We start from the raw sequence: 22,505 nt of genomic DNA on the forward strand, positions 1-22,505 counted from the left end.
CTACCAGCATCTTTGTATGTAGCATTGGGTCATGTTTCATGTTTTTAACCCTTCAATTTACGACGCTCAAAACGCTATACATGCTAATCAGTCAAGGCTAATTCCAACTCTTGGATTCAGGAGGTATTGGTAAAGACCAACACAACTATAACACCCTTATAACACTCCTTAAAGGTTCAAGATGTTCCAGATACTCCCTGACCAGTGGGAGCCGGGCCTCATGGACTTGGACAGCTGCTGCTGGGAGCGGCTGACTGATAAGAATCCTGAGTGTGTCTTTGTATCTCCTCCTCTATGTGTCAGTGTCTAGTGTTTACTGGTACTGCCCTGTGGCTGGGGAATAGGTTCAGAGGCCGAGGGCGTGGTGCTCTGCTGAAACCCAAGCTAACATCAGGGAAGACCACATTCGGTGCAGCGCTGGTCTCTTACTGGTCTATGCAGGCCTTCAGGGTTTAAGACCGCGGAGCAGAGCCTGGTTTCATAATAGTAGAAAATGAGCACACTGTCTATGCACGCATGTCGTAGATTTAATAGAGTAGACTAGAACAAACTTTTGACAGGCGAAGTGAAGATAACGTGACATTACAGGTTACAAACGGGCTCGGTGGAGAGCGACAAGCTAACATGCTAACGGATTCTGTGTTAATACCTGATACATGATGTTGTTTTGTCCTATTTGTTCTCCGTGAAGTTTGCTGGAAGTTGTGAGAGCACTCCTGCTGACTAAGTTTAATAGCTAGCCTAATAAATGCTACATTGGTCAGCATCTGGTCACATGGTAAACTTAGGGGGGCAATTTGGCCGTGTGTCGCTCTGATTCATTTGGCATGCAGCTAACACACCAGTCCTAGTTTTGTGCTCCCATTTGCCCCAGGTGTTCTTCACCACTGTTTTGGAAGGAGGAAATAACGGGAGTAACGGGGGACTTATTTCTTTTTAAATTATTGCTGTGCGGTGGATCTTTTTATCCCTATTTAAAGAGCAAACTTTAAAAAGTCATTTTATTTGAGAATGGAATTTGTGTAATTGGGCTATATTTCAGACCAAAATCAGGATCGTGTTAACTGGAATTGCAGTGGATTCACTAATGGAGGAGAAGTAAACCAGAGATTGTTGTGTAATATGTGAATGCAAATTTAAGCAGTTGCCCAACTGTGCACCGTCTTCACACTGGAACACTTAAGGCACATGTGATAATTGGTCACTCAGTTTTATAACGGCCTGCTTTGTTGGCATAGAAACTGCTCCACAAAAATGATACAGAAGGGTTTACAGTGAGCTGTGAGACGGGAGTGGATGGTACGAATATGTTCCCTTGAAAATTTCATAATCTAATCCAGTGTTAGTGACTCTTAAACCGATAGCGCTGTCTGCAGCCAATCAGGAGAGTCCAATAAAGCTTTCATGGTAGCAGAGCTTGGATGTTGTTAGCCTCTGAGAGTTGCAGCTTGACTTGATGAGTCCTTGTGGGCTCCCTGGTGCTTCCTCACTGCAAGTCACGATCACCAAGACACACGCACATATCCCTGTACTTCTATCTTTGTGAGGACCATCATTGACAAAATCCATTCCCTAGCCCCTTACCCTGACATAAAATATCACAACTAAATGGCTGACCTCAACCCGTACACACACCCTAAGCTAAACTTCATTGTAAACATGAACCTCAAAACCAAGTCTTAATTCTCAAACAGGCCTTTGAAGAAGTGACGAGACCTCACTCTGCAGTTAAAAACAACGGTTAGCAAGTAAAAGAAAAATATATACACACACACACACACACACACACACACACACACACACACACACACACACACACACACACACACACACACACATACCCCTGGTGCCCTGTACTCCAGTGTTATGGATTGAAGTGTTGACCCATTAATGCTGTGGATAACAACAACGCTTCCTTTCTTCAGCATTCCAACCCGGCCCCCCCACCCTCAGCCCAGTTGGATCAGTTCACATACTTAAAATATCCCCCCCCCCCCCACGCCCAGTCTGTTAGGACTCTGTCTGTACTGGTTTCTAATAGCTGCTATTGGCGCCACACACCAAGTAGGCGGCCTGATACCAGGATACCTGTAAAACATTCCCATCAGCCTCAGCTATACTTTGTACTTAATGCAAATATTAGCACATGAACTCATAACGCCTAATACGGCGAACTGCTATCAACATATAAGCACTGTCATTAGAGCATGTCGGCATGGTGTGTACAGCCTGTTGTAACTATACTTTATGAGTACGTTCTGTTGTTTGAGGAGGTTTGTCTCTTGTCTTTTCGAGGTTCGCGCATATCTTTGCTAACTGAAGTCTGGTTCAAGGAGAACAGATCTGAGATAGTGTTCTCTGGGGAGCCGGATGCTTTTCACATTGAAATTCAAATCCCTCCCAACGAAACGCTCCCAAGAGTTAATATCACCTTTGGCAAATACTATGTGAGCTAACTATTCCAGACAGCGGGTGTGCCGCAGTGTTGTTGCTCTTGTTTCTGTGTGTGTGTGTGTGGACATTTGAATGTGGTGTGACACTGCATTTGCCTGCGTTTCTGAGAGTAGGCTACAGGTCAGTGTTGTGTGTGTGTGTGTGTGTGTGTGTGTGTGTGTGTGTGTGTGTGTGTGTGTGTGTGTGTGTGTGTGTGTGTGTGTGTGTGTGTGTGTGTGTGTGTGTGTGTGTGTGTGTGTGTGTGTGTGTGTGTGTGTGTGTGTGTGTGTGTGTGTGTGTGTGTGTGCGTGTTCCACCACTGATTGTTGTTTCCTTGACTAAGAAGACGTTATCTGTGGAATTACAGGAAGAGGGAGTGATGGTTTACAGGCTGCTTCCTGCAGCAGAAGCCTCTTTCCTCCTTTCCGTTTCCACCTCGCCCTACAACCCCGAGGCCCCAGGCCAAGACCAGAATACAACCACTGTTTGAACCAAAAAGAAACACGGCATCGCTGACTGTATCCCATGGGGGGGGGGCAGCCCCTTCTGCCCTCAGGCCCTTGTTCATCAGACGTGTAACATTAGATAAGATCTTTGTGATCGTCGTTATCAGCAGAGGAATGTAGACACACAAGCTGACAGCGCTTGTGAACTCCTGATTTCCTTCACAGATATGTTTTTGCCTCTCAAAGGCCTGCTTGATGCCGGTCCGTCCCTCTGGTGAATCCTGTGGTCACAGCAGATTGTACTGCGTGTACAGCCCTCCTTTCAACAGGGCTCACAACACCTGCAGAAATTGCAGTGTGTGTCATATGTAAATAAGGGAGGGGTGAGTCACGCTTGTTGTTTTCCCGGCTCATCCTGTTTAGAATTGTAATGAGAAGATGGCGCTAAATACAGTGTACAGCTTCTGAGGTTACAAGTACACAACACTGTACAGTTCACATAGTTTAAAGTACCTTTTGTATTATCCGCACGAAGCTCTTCATACAATCATTTTCAATATTATTTTTATATAGGACTAGATCAACACTGGTATGAGGTTAATGGAGATGCACATACTTGATTTTGAAAAAATTGCTTGATATTCCTCTTTTTAATATGAACACATAACATGAACAATTGTTTTTCTCTGATGATAAAAGAAGAGGCTCATGTCAGCGTTCTATTTATAGAATTCTCCTCAGCTTTTAACACTCTCCAGCCTCGTTTATCAGCACGAAAGCTAATTAATCCTTTTTTTTTACTTTTTATTGGATTTTTACCCTCTGCGGACTGAGACATTTTTCTCCCATTACTGGGGCCTCAACTCACTTACAGAAATGAAAATACACTTCCCCAGTTTTAATTCATTGTCCCTGTGTTAATTGTATCTGTTGTTCTATGCCAAATATATTAAAAATGACATTTTCCTCTCCAAATGTTTGATGACTCATTCGCACTTAGGGGCAAATACAAAAAAATCCATCCAATCAAATGAGACTAGATGGCGAGATCCCAACCGGTCATACGAAAGCACACGTCACCACTTGTGGGTTGCAGTGGCTAAACGGAACAATACGGACAGATACAATAAGAAGAGATGTGTGTTTGGATATCAGTGGGCCAAATTTTGTATTCATTTCCAACGCGCACATTCAGATGATCGTCCACCAGATGACCCGATACGACCGGCGGAGTTTTGCCGGGGAGTGAGCAAGAAGCTCGGATTTGAATGTTTCAACAATTTGCTAATTTGCTACAACAAACATCTAAAAGAAGTGTACTATCTTCACATTTATAGCCAAAGGCCTCGGTTGACAAAAGATAACCGTCTTGATATATCTCTTTAGTCTTTGAAGCTTGTTTCCGTGTTGCAGTAGATTTAAAAAATTTCATGACACCTGGTACATTTCTCCAATCAAGTTTGAGAATTGGAGATGGGTTGTTTTTGCAACTGTCATCCGTATGGATCACCGATCTAAAGTGGTCCGTTACACCACTACTGTTAACACAGAACAATGAAATAAATCAAACGTAAAAGACCACATGGACTTGTACATTAGCACAAAAGTAATAGTTGTAGTATCTTGTGTACATTTGACTCAGTTATCTCAAACCTAATTTTTGTTTTTTGGTAAGCGGCCTTGAAAATGAATTGCAATGTCAAAATGTTGACGAAGGTCATGTTTATAAGAACACATGACATGTCAGTAGCTGTCGTATGTTTTCCCACCAGCAATATTTCACAGGTTCTTTTCAGTTCACAGACTTTAAAGCAGCGCAGCAATCAAAGTCTGGTTCTGTCGTGACCGGGATGCTAATCAGAGAAACACAACGCTGTAATCACTGTGTGTGTGTGTGTGTGTGTGTGTGTGTGTGTGTGTGTGTGTGTGTGTGTGTGTGTGTGTGTGTGTGTGTGTGTGTGTGTGTGTGTGTGTGTGTGTGTGTGTGTGTGTGTGTGTGTGTGTGTGTGTGTGTGTGTGTGTGTGTGTGTGTGTGTGTGTGTGATAATCAGACTAATCTCCAAAAATTGCCCTCTCAGACAGCCCCCTGCCACAAACAGATGAAACACAAAGATGATAGAAGACACAGATGGATTTTGAACAGATCCCTCAGGCGTAATATGATTCCATCATTTAAAACACATATTTAAGGGAGCAGAGAGAGTTCACTTCTCCACAGCAGGCCGGTGTGATCGCATTGAGGAAAGGAGGACAAAGGAAGCTGCTCTGAGATCAGAAACAGAGCAACGACCAGACTCGCTTCTGCTTCTGGGAAAACAGAGAGCAAATTGTACAGTCGAGTCAATTTTATTCATAAAACCCGTGACCAGCACATGATGTGCTCTGCCATGGACAAAGCTATTCATAGTTGACTGAGATGTTTTTTTAGATAAGAGCCTCAAATGAGTTATATTTAATATCATGATTGGACATTAGATTCAAAATAAACCACCTTGTCTACCAGTCCGAGCAACGTGGGCAATGATGATGTTGGGTGGGGAAGCATTTGTTTTCAGCCATGTTTCAAATTATCCAATCATCTCTAGGCCATGCTGAAGAATCATTTATCAGTTCTGCTTCGGTATACAGCATATAGACTGTTCATAAGAGGTGGACATACCTCTTATGAACCTCTTATGATACCCTGAGTCTTCCTCGTAGCATTTATTGCATTCGTATTAGTTGTTGCACTTACTGTATTCGTATCAGATCGCTGCACTTATTGAATTCGTATTTGTTTACTGCACTTATCCTATTCGTAGTAGTTTGTAGCACTTATTATATTCGTATTAGTCTGTTGCAATTATTGTTCTCGTAGCAATTTGCCTCTGCACTATACTTTTGCTCTGGCTTATGCTTTAAGATGCTTGTTTAAGAAAGGAGATGCACTTATGACTTCTAGTGACTAGTAGTTCTCTTGAATACCTATGTTGAATACACTTCCTGTAAGTCGCTTTGGATAAAAGCGTCTGCTAAATGACTGTAATGTAATGTAATGTAATGTAATGGACATGGTCACCGTGACATTACCCATTGGTTTGTGGACTGCCGTTTTGAAGCCTTGAGTTTAGGATTTTTGGCCAATCGCAACCGAACACTGATTAAGACATTTTTAAGTCCCCATAAGTGAGCCAATTAACTTTCATGAAGTGAAAACGCCACGTGAAAGGGTTAAAGTTCTAAGAAGTAAACACAAACAACTCTCAGACCGGACAAGGCTTTGGTAGCAAGCTGTCAATCACAAGGTAGCCCCGCCCTAAAGCACACTCTGCCGTAAGCTCTGAAGCCTTGAGGTTGGCCTTCTGTCAGTTGCCATCTTGGAGTTTTGCAACCAAAGTGACCATATTTGGACTGCGGAGGACTGACTCGCCTTATGCGATTTTGGTAGGGGTAGCGACCTGTCAATCACATGGGTAGCCCCACCCTAAAGCATACCCTGAGATTGAGACCATAAACTCATGTTTACAATGTTTACTGAGGTAATAAATCAAGTGAAAAGTAGGGTCGTTTTCTCATAAACTTCTATACAACCAGAGGAGTCGCCCCCTGATGGCCAGTAGAGAGACTGCAGGTTGAAGGCACTTCAACTTTGGCTTCACTTTTCAGACCCGGAGGTTGCCGGTGATCTGATCATTTAGAAAACCATGTTTGATTGTCTTGTGTTGGGCTGCATTTGTCATCATTTGTTATCCAAGCTGTAGAGCTGTCAGTGAAGACATATTAATTGGAACAATTTATTTTGAAACTTTGGTGGCCTGCGCACGCAACGCTGTGGGGATACAGATGTGATGACCTTCCATAATTAGTGTTGTAAGACATTTTGACATGACACCTACAGTGGCTTACATACGCGGCAACATCACATCTCAGCTACTGTCATGTATCCTAATGAGAGCCATCTGAGGAAGGTTAGCAGGAAGGGAAGAAATGAATGAATATGTGAGTGGAAAAGATTTGGCTGCTGTACTGATGAGCCCCCGCATCCACTGCTGACTGTTATACACACACACACACACACACACACACACGCGTGCGCGCAGAACTGCAGGTGCAGTGAGAGGAGGGTGTATAAATAGCAGCAGCATCATTTATCACGGTGAAGACACTGTAGCTTCCTGAGTGTCAGTCAGCTAACTGCTCCCAGACCTGTCACTGTCCCCCTGACTGCTGCAGTCATCCACTACCGTCCTCGTCTTCACTGCCATCAGAACCTTGAGCTGTTTTCAGGAGAGTGGAACTAAATCTGTATTCTAACACTGGCCAGTTAATCTCATTTGGTTTACTCCCATGCAAGCGTGTGTGATTTGTGGTACTTGGGGGAGGGACACACTATAAAGATTTCACAGTCAGTCTTAAAAATGTGAATAAATATGGAAATATTGGAGAGTGATGGGCAGTTAACGGATGTTATGTTGATCCATTGAAGTGTTTACTCTAAAACCTGCTGCGAGAGTCTTTCGTTTAGTGGTGATTTTTGCGTTCCCTGCAGAAGTAAGTGGTAGTGTGTCCCTTTAGAAAACCTCTCATTTTACTGCAGCAGGACTCTTGACAGTCTGCTCCTCTCAGTTCTGGTTCTGGTTCTGGTTTCCGCCGTGCCTCCCTTCCAACAAGCTGGCCCAAAAATACGGCCTGGTTCTCCAGCAGCGTTGTGTTGGTTTTGGCGGCGAGGTGAAACTCTTCCCCCAGACGGAGGAGGAGACGCTGCTGCTGCCGGGAGCACAGCTCTAAACCTCTCAAAGCCGGCGCTGGGTCTCGCGGTGGTTTTGACCCGGTGGTACCCGATGACGAGCAGTGATAATAACTACGTAGATCTCGTTCAGTCTTGTTTACTTGCATATGTCATATAGAGGCGTTAGTACTAAATAGAGACTGTTTCATAAGCAGTTAAAGTTAAACCTTTGTGTTGTTTGCATTTTAATGTCCTCTTTTCACACAACATTATTGGGCTTAAAGATAATAAAGCCAAAACAATTAAAGATAATAAAGCCAAAACAATGTGTATATACACACAATATATAAGCTTTATAAAATTTGATAGAGATCAGATTTATCAATAAAGTAGACATTCCCTTTTGTGATTATATTTGGGATTTATGTTTAAAAAAATAATAATTATATATTCAAGACATGGTGGAATAAATCCTGTTAACAAACAAATTCAAAAAGTATATCATCAATACAGATGTTCATTGATTTAAACAAATTGTAAAGACACATTCTAGTATTGCATATTAGGACGTATTGTATGGAAATGATTTAACATAAATACATGACAGACAGAGTTCTCCTGTCTAGTTCTTGCCCTTGATGCATGAGTGCTGTCTCCTCTTGTTGTTCTCGGGTCATGTTTTGCACTTTGTCCACCCCCCCCCCCCATCATCAAGCAGGTCAGATGGCAGCATAATGAATGAGAAGACTCATCTAAATAAAGAGCTGTGTGTTTGGAGTGGAGACAGTAGTGCTTTAAAGAAGCTCTTTGTCCAAACACAACTCCACCATGAGACTCAGACACAGTGCTGTGAAGGGGGGGGGGCACTCAGTCCTTATCGGTGGAGTGCTCTGAGCTAACACAATGAAGAAACGCTACAGATGTATTGTAGTGTTGTCTCCTTCTCCTCCTCCTCCTGCTCATCTCACCAGCCAAATGTCCCGTCATCTCCTCCACGTCGTCGTAGTTTCCCTAATCCTCCTCCTCCTAAAGTTTTTCGACTTTTAAGGTCTTTGACACTGTCCTTTTTAAGAAAAAAACGGTACACATTATAGAAGTCCTAAGCAGAGTCACAACTCCCCAGAGGACGATATTTTATTAAATAAATAAATAGTTAATTAATAACAATATTTTTGTGGGTTTCAGTAGTTCAAACCTACAAACTAGTGAACGGCGGTAGGTCTACAGTGGTCGGTCACATCAGCTGTCACTGCATCACGTAGATCCAGTTTGTAACTCAATGCCGGTCTGTGTTCTCTCTGCAGGACTGTGCTCAGCCAAAGATTGTTTATGAGTGGAGAGAGGCCTCACTCTGTAACAGCATTGTGCATCAGAGAGTGTCTTTGTAGTTCCAAGACCCAGAACAGAGTGGTCTGCTTCCATGTAGCGGAACACGTGACACCAATTTCACATTATTTAGTTTAACTTTTTTTATTTCTCGCTTTCAGACAAGTTGGTGTTCAGGGTTTGCAAAATAATGAGTCAGTGTGCACACTAAAAAACACTTGGATTATGAATGTGCTGTTTGAAAGACACCACTCGCTAAGGACATGGAGGAGCTACTGACAGCAGGACGATGTCGCAACAAATTGTAGATGGAGGTGATGTAGCTCCAGAAACTCTGCAGTGAACAATAAATAAGGATTGAATGTCTTTCTTTTTACACGTGTTGGAGCAAATCAACTATTATTTCCTCTTGATAAAAAAATGTAAAGTTGATTTATTTTCCAATATACCACAACAATTAGTAAATATTTAGCAATAAACTATAAAAACTGTTATCTTTTTAGTGTGTAGAATAGAATTGGGGTGTGTGTGTGTGTGTGTGTGTGTGTGTGTGTGTGTGTGTGTGTGTGTGTGTGTGTGTGTGTGTGTGTGTGTGTGTGTGTGTGTGTGTGTGTGTGTGTTCTCTCCACTGTCTCTATCCATCCTACTTCACAGTAGTACTTGTATTCATTTGTTGCAGTGAATGGTGAGCCATAACTACATGTTTTTGCCCTTATTATCAGTTCATGTGCGCACACTAATCCTTTACGAAGACTTTATTTGAGTCATATCTTTTAAAGGGAATTCATATTTTTCACTGCTGCTATGCTATAAGGCCCTTGAAGTCTTAGTGCATGCTTAGGTCATTAACCATTTTCCAAAGCACAGTATTGATTTGTTATTTTCTTTTTATATGTCGGCCATTGTTTTAGGCTGAGTCTGGTGTACATTTAGCAACCTAATACACGTTTTGAAACTACGTTTTGAGCGATTACCTCACTTGAGCTGTTTTATTCTCATTATTATCAACCCATGATCTTCCTCACTGTCAGTGTTTTTGTTTATTTTGTTAAAAGGTTGTTTTCAAGTATTCATTTTAAAAACAAATGTTATATATTATAACATTTCTTGCTCGAGTGATTACCTAGCTTTGGCAAGTTGTCTCAAGTCTTCCTGTCTACAAGCTTTATGTCCTTTATGTTCAGTCTGCTGAAGTGAATGGAAAGTAGGAGCAGCCCATTCAGAAAGATCGACTCCGCTTTGATTCAGGCAGCGGTCAGCAGTGATGTAAAGTGACAAACACTGGTGTGGTGTTTGGAATCAGATAGATTGATTTCAAACTCAGTCTCCTACTTTCCACCTGCTAGCTAGAACGCTATCTACATTTATATTTGCCAATCCATCCGTGCCTGTTTGTACTGTCACAGGACAAAGCTGTGAGAAAGCATGTACTTGATACTTTGTATTTGATGTGTTATCAAGCTGTCGGTGCTCCCAGGTCCAGTTGTGTTTGAACGGACCCGGTTCCTGTGTGTTTTGTGTGTGACGTTAAAACAGCTCCCTGCTGGCCGGATGGAGCTGGTTCCCATGACCTTGAGCACGTGACTCTGTGTTTGTGTGTCAGCGTGTGTTCGCGAGTGGGTTAAACGCCACAATATCTCTATTTTTTTTGTACGCGGTTGTACTTCGAGAGGCTCAGGCTGCGGTGCTCTGACGGTACTTTACAGAACTATCATGTTACTGACCTTGATAATGATTTGTATTTCAGATGACGCTGAACCAATACAGCATGTTTAATGGCGCTTTCCTCATTTCAAAGGTAAACCCTCACAGGGTTGACCTTGACCCTCACCTTGCAGCGGTTATTTTAGCCAGAACGACCGGCTCACATCAGGCCGTGCTCCATCAGCTGTCAGGCCGGCTCAGCCTCAACAGGAAGTTCATAGCCTGCTCGGTCTGTGCACATTCAGACAGAATTCAAACTGTGGGCAGTGAATATTCCGTCTTTTGAAGATAAGTGTTTTATTTTTCAGCTTTAATGTCAGAGGTTTTCTCAGAGCGGCTCTGTGCCCACAGCAGCATTTCAACTTCAAAGCTCCCACGCCTCATCTGATATGTGTAGATCCTGACCTACTCCCTGTTTTATACAACAGCACATTAGCATCACACACACATACACACACACACACACACACACACACACACACACACACACACACACACACACACACACACACACACACACACACACACACGAGTGAAACCGCGTTCAAGCTGGTCAATAGACAGGGATTGATGTCGGTCTTTTCATAGCCGTAATGAGGATGTGCAGGGCTCAACACCAACTTTTAAACTGGCAACCAGGAATTGGGTGACCAAACTACAAATACAGTTGCCATTTTTATTCAACTTGTATTTAGAGTAATTTAAATATATATGCAGTTAAAAGACAGCTTAATAATGAAAATATAACGTAACAAAATAAAAGCTTCACCGAACAAAACTCAAACTTTCCTTTTGGTAAAGGCTCTAAGAATAGTAAATAATCAGTATATGTACATCCTAATACCCATACTACCAGACTATTTAGTATGTCCCAATACATAGTATGTCTTCTGAAGTATGCCCCAAAAAATACCAGGATGCATTTTGCAGTATGCCTACCAGCATGCTTTTCTGTCGCTCCTGACCCATAATCCTTTGCTCAGCGGATATATGAGCAAGAGGTTCAGAGTTAAAGATGCAATGTTATTACGAAGTAGTGTGTTCCAATTGAGTGCATCTTGCATGCATAAAAGAAAAAAAGAAAGTATGCGATTTGGACACAGCGTATGTTTCAGGCAGGCGGCAACCTGTTTTCAATGCTGAAGTGCCTTACACCTGCATTCTTTCCACTGGCCTTTAGGAGGCGGCTACTGGTTGCTAAAATAAGTGAGATTGTAAGTCTATGAGAAAATGACTCTACTTCTCTCTACCTCAGTTAACTCAGTTAACATTAGGGGCGGCTGTGGCTCAGTGGAGAGCAGGGTCGTCCTCCAATCAGAGGATCGGCGGTTCGATCCCTGGCTCCGGCAGTCCATGTCGATGTGTCCTTGGGCAAGACACTTAACCCAAAATTGTTCCTGCGGTGTATGTATGTGTATGAATGTTAGTTAGGGTGCCTGATGGGCAGGTGGCACCTTGCATGGTAGCTCCTGTCATCAGTGTATGAATGGGTGTGAATGGGTGAATGATTAGTAATGTAAAAGTGCTTTGAGTGGTCGGAAGACTAGAAAAGCGCTATACAAGTACAGTCCATTTACCATTTACCATTAGTTTGAAACTCTAGTTTCAAGTCTTCTTCAATACAGCATGATGTTCATTTAGTAAATGATGGTCCATTCAGAGTCAAATAGACCATAAGGCGGAGTTTGCGTTACAGCGGGGCTACTTTGTGATTGACAGGTTGCTACCAGAGTCGTATACAGCGTCCCTACGTCACACCTCTGCATTCCAAATCTGGTCACTTCTGTTCACTGGTTCCAAAACAATGATGGCAACGTCCAAAATCCAAGATGGATACAAGGTAAATCCTTGAGGCTTCAAAACGGTAATCCACAAACCAATGGGAGTACGTCTACTTCCTATATATAGTCTATGGTTACAGTATGTTCATATTGTAGCTGCAATGGACACTCCAGCCTCTAGGTGTCACCAGCATGTCATTAACAGAGGCAGATGGCCTGTGATTGGCTGAATGCACGCATGTGTTATTGGTTCAGTGGCTTCACTGTTTCCTAACTTGACGCTTAAAAGTCCTTTTTGTGACGCTTGTTCTTTTAAACATTCTGGGAAATGATTGCATAAATGAACTTCGGCCTTATTGCTAATTGAGAGTTGCTGGGCACTTAAAGATTCCCAGTGTGATCCTCTCTTCTATCTGATCTGTCCTCGGCTCCTCCAGCAGCCGCCTCTGACTCGTCCTCCTCTGTAAAGGTCACAGGCTTGTGATAGGGGAATCCCCTGGGCGCCTCAGCCTCTCTGTCCTCTTTGAAGATTAAACTTCCATTTTAATGAAAGTCTTCTCTCTGCCCTACTCTCTTCCTCTCCCTCCTCTGCCTCTGCACGTTGAGGGTCAGACGGTGCACTCTGCAAACTGCTCCTGATATGAAGTCTTTCTTTTTTTTTAAGAATAATGACGAATCGACCTGGGATTGTTCTGGTGTTTAACAGGACAAAAAGTTGATAGCCGCGCTACAGTTTGAACAGTTTAAAAGTTCAGTGGTTTTATGAATTTATTGAAAAGTTATTATGAGGAGCTTTTAACTGGTTATGAAACTCAATTTAATACTGATATCTCTGTATGACCTACATAAGTAAACTAAACCATCAGAAAGAAGATGTATATTTATTCTTAATGATGGTCATTGAAGCGAGTGCGTCAGCTTACCCGCAAAACAAGATGAAATCATCCAGTTTCACCAGAAACTCTGTTAGCTCAGACTCCAGCGGGGCCTCCGGCAGAGACCGGGCCACCTGCGGGCCATATTGCTGGGCCCGCTGAAGGGAAGGGAGGAGTGGGAGAACCAGAACGAGGACTCACTGAAGCAGACTGTCAAAACACCAGCTGCAGTAAAATGAGAGGTTTTCTGAAGGGACTCTGGTGCTCTGGAATGCTATCAAAAGTTCCTTGTTTTAGATTTAAGATACAAAGCTTAGCGGCGTGGCTAACGCGTCCTAAAACGAAGTAACTGAGAGTCCACAGGTGATCAGGTCCAGACGGGCAGGGACAGATAGGGGTTCAGGTTCCAGGTTTCTGGTTGATTTAGGAATCAGGTGACTGAGACCGGTGGAAAAGTCTGAGGGCATCTGGTGGATGGATGGAGAACGGCAAGACTTTGAGACATATCTTTTAGAATATGATACATAACGAATAAAACATTAAAACCATCTTCTCTGATTTATGCTGCATGCTCATTTTAAATCTAGTCTCTTTTTGTCCTTGCTCTGGGATAAATGTTTCCAGTTCAGCAGTAATGTGCTCTTGTTCTCTCCCAGCATAAACCACATGTTCACCACGTTTGTAGACGAGCTGGGATGCAGCCCGCTCTCTTTTTCTCCCGTCCCATTAGCCTTGTCTCTGCGTCTCCCCGAGGAGCCGTGTTCTCTATTCATAATGGAAAGATAATGCCTGAAATATTTACTACAACAAGGGGAGGAAAAGTGTTTCAATAAGAAATGAGCTAAAAACAAGTTCAGGAGTTGTTCTCAGCTTTTTAAAGAACCGGGGAGAGACGAAGTCAAAATGTCTCGGTCAAGTTTAGAAGCCAACGTTGGAGGATTAAGCCGCCTAATCCAGATTCCCCGGATGGAGGAATAAGAAGAACAGAACAGAGCCATTCCTTTCATTGAACAGTTGACTTTAGAGAGTAAATTAACACAGCTCATTAAATCCTTTATTCTATAAATGTCCAAACTAATGAGGAGTGTCAGCAGTCATTCCCAAAACCCTGAAGCCAAAGGGATTCAGCTCACAGTGAAGTGGAGAACCAGCGGAGAAGCTGGAAGCAACTAAAGCGTTTATTAGCGAGCGGCTTTTATTTGTTTGTGTCAGCTAGAGATGCACCAATCCAATACGGATATCGAGCCGATACCGACAAATGTATTTACGCCTAATTGTACGTGTACTACGTCATGCGTCAGTAGACAGCCGGTTCACCGCTGGATGAGGTAGCTAACGACGAACACGTAGACGAGGTGGCAGCAGCACTGTAAAATATAACGACCAGCTTAATACATTTTAATAAAAAATAACACCTCAGTACATTTATGTATGTATTTATTTGTTCCATTTGGTTTTACAAAGTTAGGGAAAGCAATGTTTAAGTCTAGTTTGAATTGTGCGTAAACGTTAAAGAATGATCCCAGTAACAGGCATACAGCTTATCAATTAAACACTGGTGTCAGCTGCTCCGTATCGGCAACCCCCTGGTTCTGAAAAGTGAAGCCAATGCTGAAGTACCTTCAACCTGCATTCTCTCTACTGACCATCAGGGGGCGACTCCTCTGGTTGTATAGAAGTCTATGAGAAAATGACTCTACTTCTCTCTTGATTTATTCCCTCAGTAAACATTGTAAACATGAGTTTATGGTCTCAATCTTTAGTTTCAAGTCTTCTTCAATACAACATGATGTTCATTTAGTAAATTATGCTCCATTTAGAGTCAGATAGACCATAAAGCAGGGTATGCTTTATGGTTGTGATTGATCGGTTGCTATACCGCGTGTCTACGTCGCTCCTCTGCAGGCAAATATGGTCACTTTGGTTGCAAAGAAAAAAATAATCAAGTAACTCTTGGCTTCTAAACGCTAGTACACAAACCAATGGGTGTCGTCAAGGTGACAACTTCAACTTCTTATGTACAGTCTATGACAGATACACAAAGCCCAGGTATCATTATTAGGACTTGGTGCATCCGTATTAACGACTATTTCATGAGAGAGAGAGAGAGAGAGAGAGAGAGAGAGAGGCACAGCAACAACAATAACCAAAATAGGATCAATAAAGATAATAATAGCAGCAGTGGATTAAATAGAATACTAATAATAGCAGTAATGGTAATACAAATTTGATTGATAGTAATGATAGGAGCAGTTGCCATGGCAGCAGGTTGAACCACCTTCCGTGCATAATGGAGACCAGAGAACACAAAAAGAGACAAACATCTGTCATTTGATTTGTTTTTCACTCAACAAAGGACTCCATGTAGAAGTTTTCCCTCACCTGAAATTACATTCATTACATCATTGGTGGTGTTAAGATCTCTGTGTGTTATTTATAGACCATGCGTCCTGGTGTGGAGTCCATGTGTGAACATGTAGTTAACACTCCAGGTCCTCGTCGACACTTAATTAGCAGCTCATCACATTAAAGCTCTTTCACCAGCTACACGCTCTGCTTAGTTCTACAGAACAGCAGTAAGCTCTAACGCTGCTGCTGTACTGCCCTGTGACGTCACATTAACACACACCTATCGGATAATTAGATATGCGTTCTTTAAGGTGCTACATTTTAAAATTCAGAGCATTAATATTACCATGTCGTCTCTACGCACATGCAAAAGAATCAACTCTTCTGCTCCAACTTCTTTCTTTTGGGGGGGGGAACGCTGTCTCTTTGTGTCAGCCCCTTGATTGACTGGAGACCTGTCCAGAGGTTGCCCCGCCTCTCCACAAGCAACACCTAGGGTCACGACGTTTGCATGAAGTGTGTGTCTGTGTGTCTGCAGTGGAGGACAGGATGAGGGTACGCTTCAGATGCCAAATCACTGTACGTCTTAGTGTGCACTTTTCATGTATGAATTATTTAGAGACCTACGTGAGAGCAGGCCATGATGTGTCATCCATTTTAAAGGATCAGTGAAGAGCCACCCAGTTATTTATTCTAGCTTACGACACATTAACCACTTGTGGTTTGTACGTCATCATCAGTGTTGGGCAAGATACCCAGGAAGCATTATAAGTTACGTTTTACTTATTGTTCCTTTTTAAAAGTACTAATATTACTTTAGTTTCAAGTTGCACTGCACTACACAGTCGGTGAGCCTGGAATTGGAATTCCAGTTGTAGGCATTTAATATTCAAATCTTTACCCAAAGGTGCAAGATATTAAACTGGGGGGTGCAATGGATGCTTTTTGTACCCTCATAGACCCAGGCCTGTTTTCTCTCCCTCATCACCACGGTCACACATGCGCCTGAGGCTATTTTCATTTGAAAGTTTCCGGCCAACAAACGTAAAGATGTGACCTAAGTTTACAACTGAACAGTCCTTTAAAATATGTCTCTGAAAACATTTGAGGCAGTAAATAGACAATGCAGGAACAGCATATTGATTTTTTTTTTGATTTTTTTATCAGCCCTGACTAGTTTGACAATTTGATCTGAGTTTTGCGAGCCTGCAGACTTGCGATGAACTGACTTAGCCGTGTCGTATCCCATCATGCAACTCGCAGCCGGCTTTCTCGCGCTCCATAGAAAATGAATAGGATCCCTCAACTTCACAGACGTCAACAGATTTGATGTATCTCCACCTTAACACAGCATATATAATATATATAATTACTGTTATGGAAGTCATAATCCCTAAGACTACTCATTACCTGGGAAACTTATAATAACACTGTGATGTGTTCCTGCCCAACCCTGGCTATCATTTTGCTGCACGAATCACATGAACCTGAATAAACCTGCTGAAATGCATTTTCAATAACAATATATCATTTGCTACCATAGCGTTTGTTCAGGTTACATTAATGCTTGAATATTCATTGATAAATGCATGAAGTGTGCTGTAAATGGCATTTTCCACAGCATTTGACCATTGATGATAAATATATGGCGCTGTTGTACGAGGGCTGCATTAAGTGCGGAGGAAATGAATGCAGTCGTGCGTGTGTTTCCTTACGTCTTTTTAAAAGCCTCACAATGAGTCCATGGAGCTGGTTGCCCGTGCGCTGCAATGATTCATCACCTCGCGTTAGCCACCAGCACTGCGTCACTCCGCTGTACATCACAGCTGATCTGAGTCCAGCGGGCTAATTACCTTACGCCAGCTAAACAGCATGCAACTGCCACACTGAATATTTAACAACCGTTTAGTTGACTGCAGCATCCAGGAACCTCGTCACCTCCTACCAACCATGCTACATGAACATACCACTACTTAGCACATCAGAGGCCATCGGGTTCAAGCTATATTTATAGTTTATTCATTACTGGGGACTGTTTTCCAAAGCACACTGAAGCAATACTCATAGCTACGTACTATTGCACTTCAATCATTCAGTGTTGGAGCTTTTTAAAGGTTCAGTGTTTCAGATGTATTGAATATAATATTCATAATGTTTTCATTAGTGTATAACCACCTCAAACTAAGAACCGTGTGTTAACCAGCTTAAAATGAGTCCTTCACATCTATATAGGCCTTTTTTACATAACCTGCAGGCCACCCTAGTTCTCAGACAAGCTTGTGTAACCGCGATAATGCCAGCAGCCGTCTGAGTTTCACAAAGGTCATGAAAGACACAAGGGAGTTTATTGACTTCTTCAGAATAATGGCAAAAAAACAAAATGTTATGTGCGTCTACACAGTCTCTTTTTAGCAGCCTAATCACAGATGTATTGATATTGGTATATAGCTATGATTGAACAAAAAATGTCAGCACAGAAGCGTCAAATCTATAGTTATTTAGAAACCATGTCGTTATTACAGAGTTTGTCAACCAGAGAGCAATAATTTACTTCTAAAGCTCAGAATCTGTTGTTTTTGGGCCAAAAACAACAGATTTGTTTTTGGGCCAAAAACAACAGATTTGTTTTTGGGCCAAATATGGAAGCATAAAGAGCCCTGGCCAACATAACCAACAAACTGACCCTAAGGAAAAATGAGGTCACAAAGCAAAGTGAACTGCCCAAAATAAAAAGAAACAATTCTGAGACTAATTCTCTTACCAACCCAGAAAAACAGGAGGAAAGGAATGTAACACATATTGGCAGCATTCTCCTACGGGGACTTCCTAGAAAGAAACCTAAAGGCGGTTAACGATCCAAATCAACATGCAACATTAACTTAGAATAATAAGGAAGGAACTGATATCAAACAAAAATGTGCAACCGTTCTGACCTATACCTGATAACATTGTACCAAGAGCTATGGAGTAAATCTTTTGGAAAACACAAACACACAACAGGCAGTTCAAGTGGCCAAGAAACCTAGTACAGCAGCTCCTCGTCCTTTTATATATCCTCAGAAGGACCGTTTGGCTGCAGGTCCTCAGGTTCTCCAGCCAATAGCAAAAGAGATCGGAGGCGGGGCTATAGCTGTGGCCAGCAGAGCCTGAGAAGCAGCACAGCACTAATCAGTCACATACCGTCTGTGGGATGATGTGTTCAAGCTCTATTCAGTAAAATTGAGTATTGGACCAAGGTAAATTATAACATTATCATAATGTGTTCAAATGTAATCTTGTAAAATTTAGTTTAGGCCAGAAAAGAGATGTTTACACAGCCATATGAAACAGATAATAGGTGTCCAACTTCCTAACATTAGCTTTAAGTTGCTTAATACATAATCAAAACTGCTAATGCCAAGATTTTTTTTAATTAAAGCGGATTCTTTAATACAAAAAACAATTTATTGTATAATCTGTTGAATTGAGTGTGTTTTTTCATGCAAATAACCACCAAAGATGACAATCTATGACAAGTAGAGGATAATATCTATACATTTTGATGCTTAACACTGACTTCAAGACGGTTAAAATGTTTTTTTTAAGGAATCATTTTGGGATGGTGGTGAAAAAAAGTTGCCTTTTGTACCAGCTGCTATAACAAAAAAAAAAAAAAAAGATCTGCACGGCCGATATGGCTCATTGATGAGCTCATCAAATTCTTTAAAGCAGCGAGAATGGATATTTTTTCATAACAAAATATCAAATTAACTAACTGGTAAACATATTGGAGCATATAGATAAAACAGACAGATATTTCCCTAAGGAGGTGGTGGAGACCAAAAACATAGCTAAAAGAAGAGTGAATTTTGGACTTGCATTCATCAGATGGTCAAAAACACAACTCCTAATGAATGATACTGCTGCTTGGTAACTGCTCAATGTGTAAATAAGCAACTCTTTGATAACAACTTCACCAGATGAATTTAGAACGTGATGATGAGTTGTTGTTATGTTCACTTCTCGTTTATGCTGAAAACAGGTGGCCAAAAGTACGACGTATATCAGATTTTGGGCAACATTATTTGATTTTTCAGTCACTTTGTTGCAACAGAACAAGCTGTCATCGTATGATGTATTCTGACATAATATGGTTATGGTGAATGTTTAACAGAGCAACATTAGCATTAATCTGGAGCTTTGTCCACCAGATAAATCTGAGTCCAATAGTGTAGAGTGGTTTATGTTCTCTGGCCGGTTGGCTCGCTCCAGTGCATGGTGGCTGATGGATTTCCTCCTACGTGTTTGTTGTGGTCACCTTAATGGTTTTATAGCGGCTAGCAAACAATGAAGTGACCCTCTGGACATGGCATGGATGGATGGATGAATAAATGGATAGGTGACCCTCTGCCACCCACTGCTATGGAATGTTTATTTTACTACTTGGTCTGTTTGAGTCCATAGATTTCTCCTAAAGTTACCATTAGTTAATGCTTCATTTGCATATTTAACATTAAAGAAACTTGTTATACAAAAACATGTTTGTCTTAAAGGAACGGTGTGTGCATTTAGGGGGATCTATTGGCAGAAATGGATTATATTGTATAAAGTATGTTTGCTTTAATGTAAAATAAAACCCACTGTTTTTGTTAGCTTAGAGTGAGCTGCTTATATCGACATACTGAGTGGATCCTTTTCATGGAGCCGGCCGCCTTTTTTTTTATTTTACTGTTTCCCAGAATGGACAAACCAAACACTGGCCTTAAATACAGCAATTCACGTTTTTCGAGTTGGCCACAGGGTGTAAGAGATGTAAATCTCTTACACCCTTGGCACACGCGTTTTAGGTGGTGGCAATCTGCAACCTCACCTCTAGATGTCGCCAGATCCCACACACTGCGCCTTTAATGCAAGTAGACAACTGGGGAAGTTTCATGGTGATGTCTATTAGTTGTGTTTTTTCCATATTCACCCGTAGTGTCTTTAAAATGTATGTAATTTTACAAAAACATATCCTTAAAGGCCGTTGTTTTCTCAGACTCTGAGACAGAAATCTCCACTTCAGTAGCTCTTACATACACCAAGTTTTATTCCTATTTATATTCTAAAAGGTTAATGCCTCATTTGCATACTTAAATATACACTTTTTCAGACAACTTGTAATACAAAGAATAATTGTCTTAATGTAGGTTATCAACTGAGGGAGTTTCATGTGGATATCTATTAGTTCATTTTTACCCTAATCACCTTTCCGCTTAAGAACAATACTGAGTCACAAAGATTTTCACGTACGTAACAAACCATTGGTGTGCATATATTCCTCAAATTTTCTATTTCATTCATTTTCAGTTTTTAAGACTGAATTTAAGAGATAAATAAAATAACCAGCTTGACTAAATCACAGCGGTAACACTGGTAAGAAAGAACGGTAACTAAATGCTGGTTGAGTTTCTTTTTGGGGGTGAATATAGTCGGGACACTGTCCTCACAAACCGGGTAAAACAAATGAGCATGTTTGAGTTAGTGAGAGAGAGAGTTAGAGAGTGAGAGAGGCAGAGGAAAAAGCAGCAGGATAGTGAGCAGAGTGACAGACAGAGGGAGGAGGGAGGACAGGCGGAGTGCTCCGTCGGGCAGTCTCTCCCCTTCAGCCCGTGGAACCCCCCACACTCCTACCTGGCCATGTCATCCGGCCTGCGCAGGAAGTGGAGGAGTGCGGTGCGAGCGCTCAGGACTCTCCGCGGGACGGGAGCAGCAGCAGCAGGAGGAGGAGGTGGAGGAGGAGACGCTGTGAGTCTGCTGTTATTTTTAGTCTCTCCTCCCTCCCAGGGCTACGTGGGCTAATCCGCCGCTGCACAGGCTTATCCAGATTGGAGGTAGGACAGAGAGGCAGGGAGGTTAAGCAGCTGCTCCCTATGGGAAGCCTACACTCGGCGGCGAGCGCAAGTCTAACACCGAGCATGCCGAAGCAGGACCGTGCTAGTCAGGGCCGTGGGTTTGACGGGGCAGGGGGCACCGAGGCGGTGAGGCACTGAGGAGGAGGAGGGCTCCTCTGAGCCGGCCATGAGTCTGGAGTGGCTGCCGACCGGCTGCTGCACCGGCTACCCCAGCTGGCACCGGTGCAGGCCGGCCAAGACGGGCGCAATCGCAGTCTCGGACGGCCCTGGGGAAGGGGGAGGGCGGCGGCGGTGGCGGGTGGGGTGGGGGACCGGGATCCAGCTGAGGGGGCTGGACACTGAACTGCTGAAGGGCAGCCTGGTGGTCCTCTACGCACCTGCTGGGAACTCCTGTCTGCTCAGATTGGTGGGACATGGCATGGATGGATGGATGGATGGATGGATGGATGGATGGATGGATGGTAGGTAGTATGTGGTGTGGAGTCTGCTGCGTTTAAAGATGTTTTCATTTAAATGGAAAAGACAGAGAGGTCTTTCACATGGTGGAGGAAAATATGGATTTATGGCTGGAATAGAAAGATCTTTAAAAAACCTTCTCTTTAACTTAATTTTGCAGATGGCAGCGTCGGAGGTTTAGACGTATATTTGATCATTCATACAGAGCTGTGATGCCTACAGCCATTAATGCTTTGTTTTAATATGTATTTACTGCTCCATGGCGAAAGACTCTCGACCTTAAATATCCAGGAATGCGATATAAAAAGCAATGATTGTGCAGCAAAGAATGTTGGATCAGTTCAGATCTTCATGTCCTCCAGCTGTAAGTCCGTGTTACAGAGATCCTCAGAACCAAAAGGCTTTATAATAACCTCAAGTTGTACTGTCGTTTATTTTGTGTGTGTGTGTGTGTGTGTGTGTGTGTGTGTGTGTGTGTGTGTGTGTGTGTGTGTGTGTGTGTGTGTGTGTGTGTGTGTGTGTGTGTGTGTGTGTGTGTGTGTGTGTGTGTGTGT

General features: G+C 42.5%; 1 protein-coding gene across 1 annotated transcript in view; it reads left to right on the top strand.

Annotated features, from left to right (window-relative positions):
* The window catches only part of LOC129100842 (tight junction protein ZO-2-like), a 79,530-nt gene that overhangs the window by 6,162 nt on the left and 50,863 nt on the right, over positions 1 to 22,505 (top strand). The gene's annotated exons all lie outside the window — the stretch shown is intronic.

The sequence above is a fragment of the Anoplopoma fimbria genome, chromosome 13, assembly GCF_027596085.1.
Source record: "Anoplopoma fimbria isolate UVic2021 breed Golden Eagle Sablefish chromosome 13, Afim_UVic_2022, whole genome shotgun sequence".
NCBI lineage: Eukaryota > Metazoa > Chordata > Actinopteri > Perciformes > Anoplopomatidae > Anoplopoma > Anoplopoma fimbria.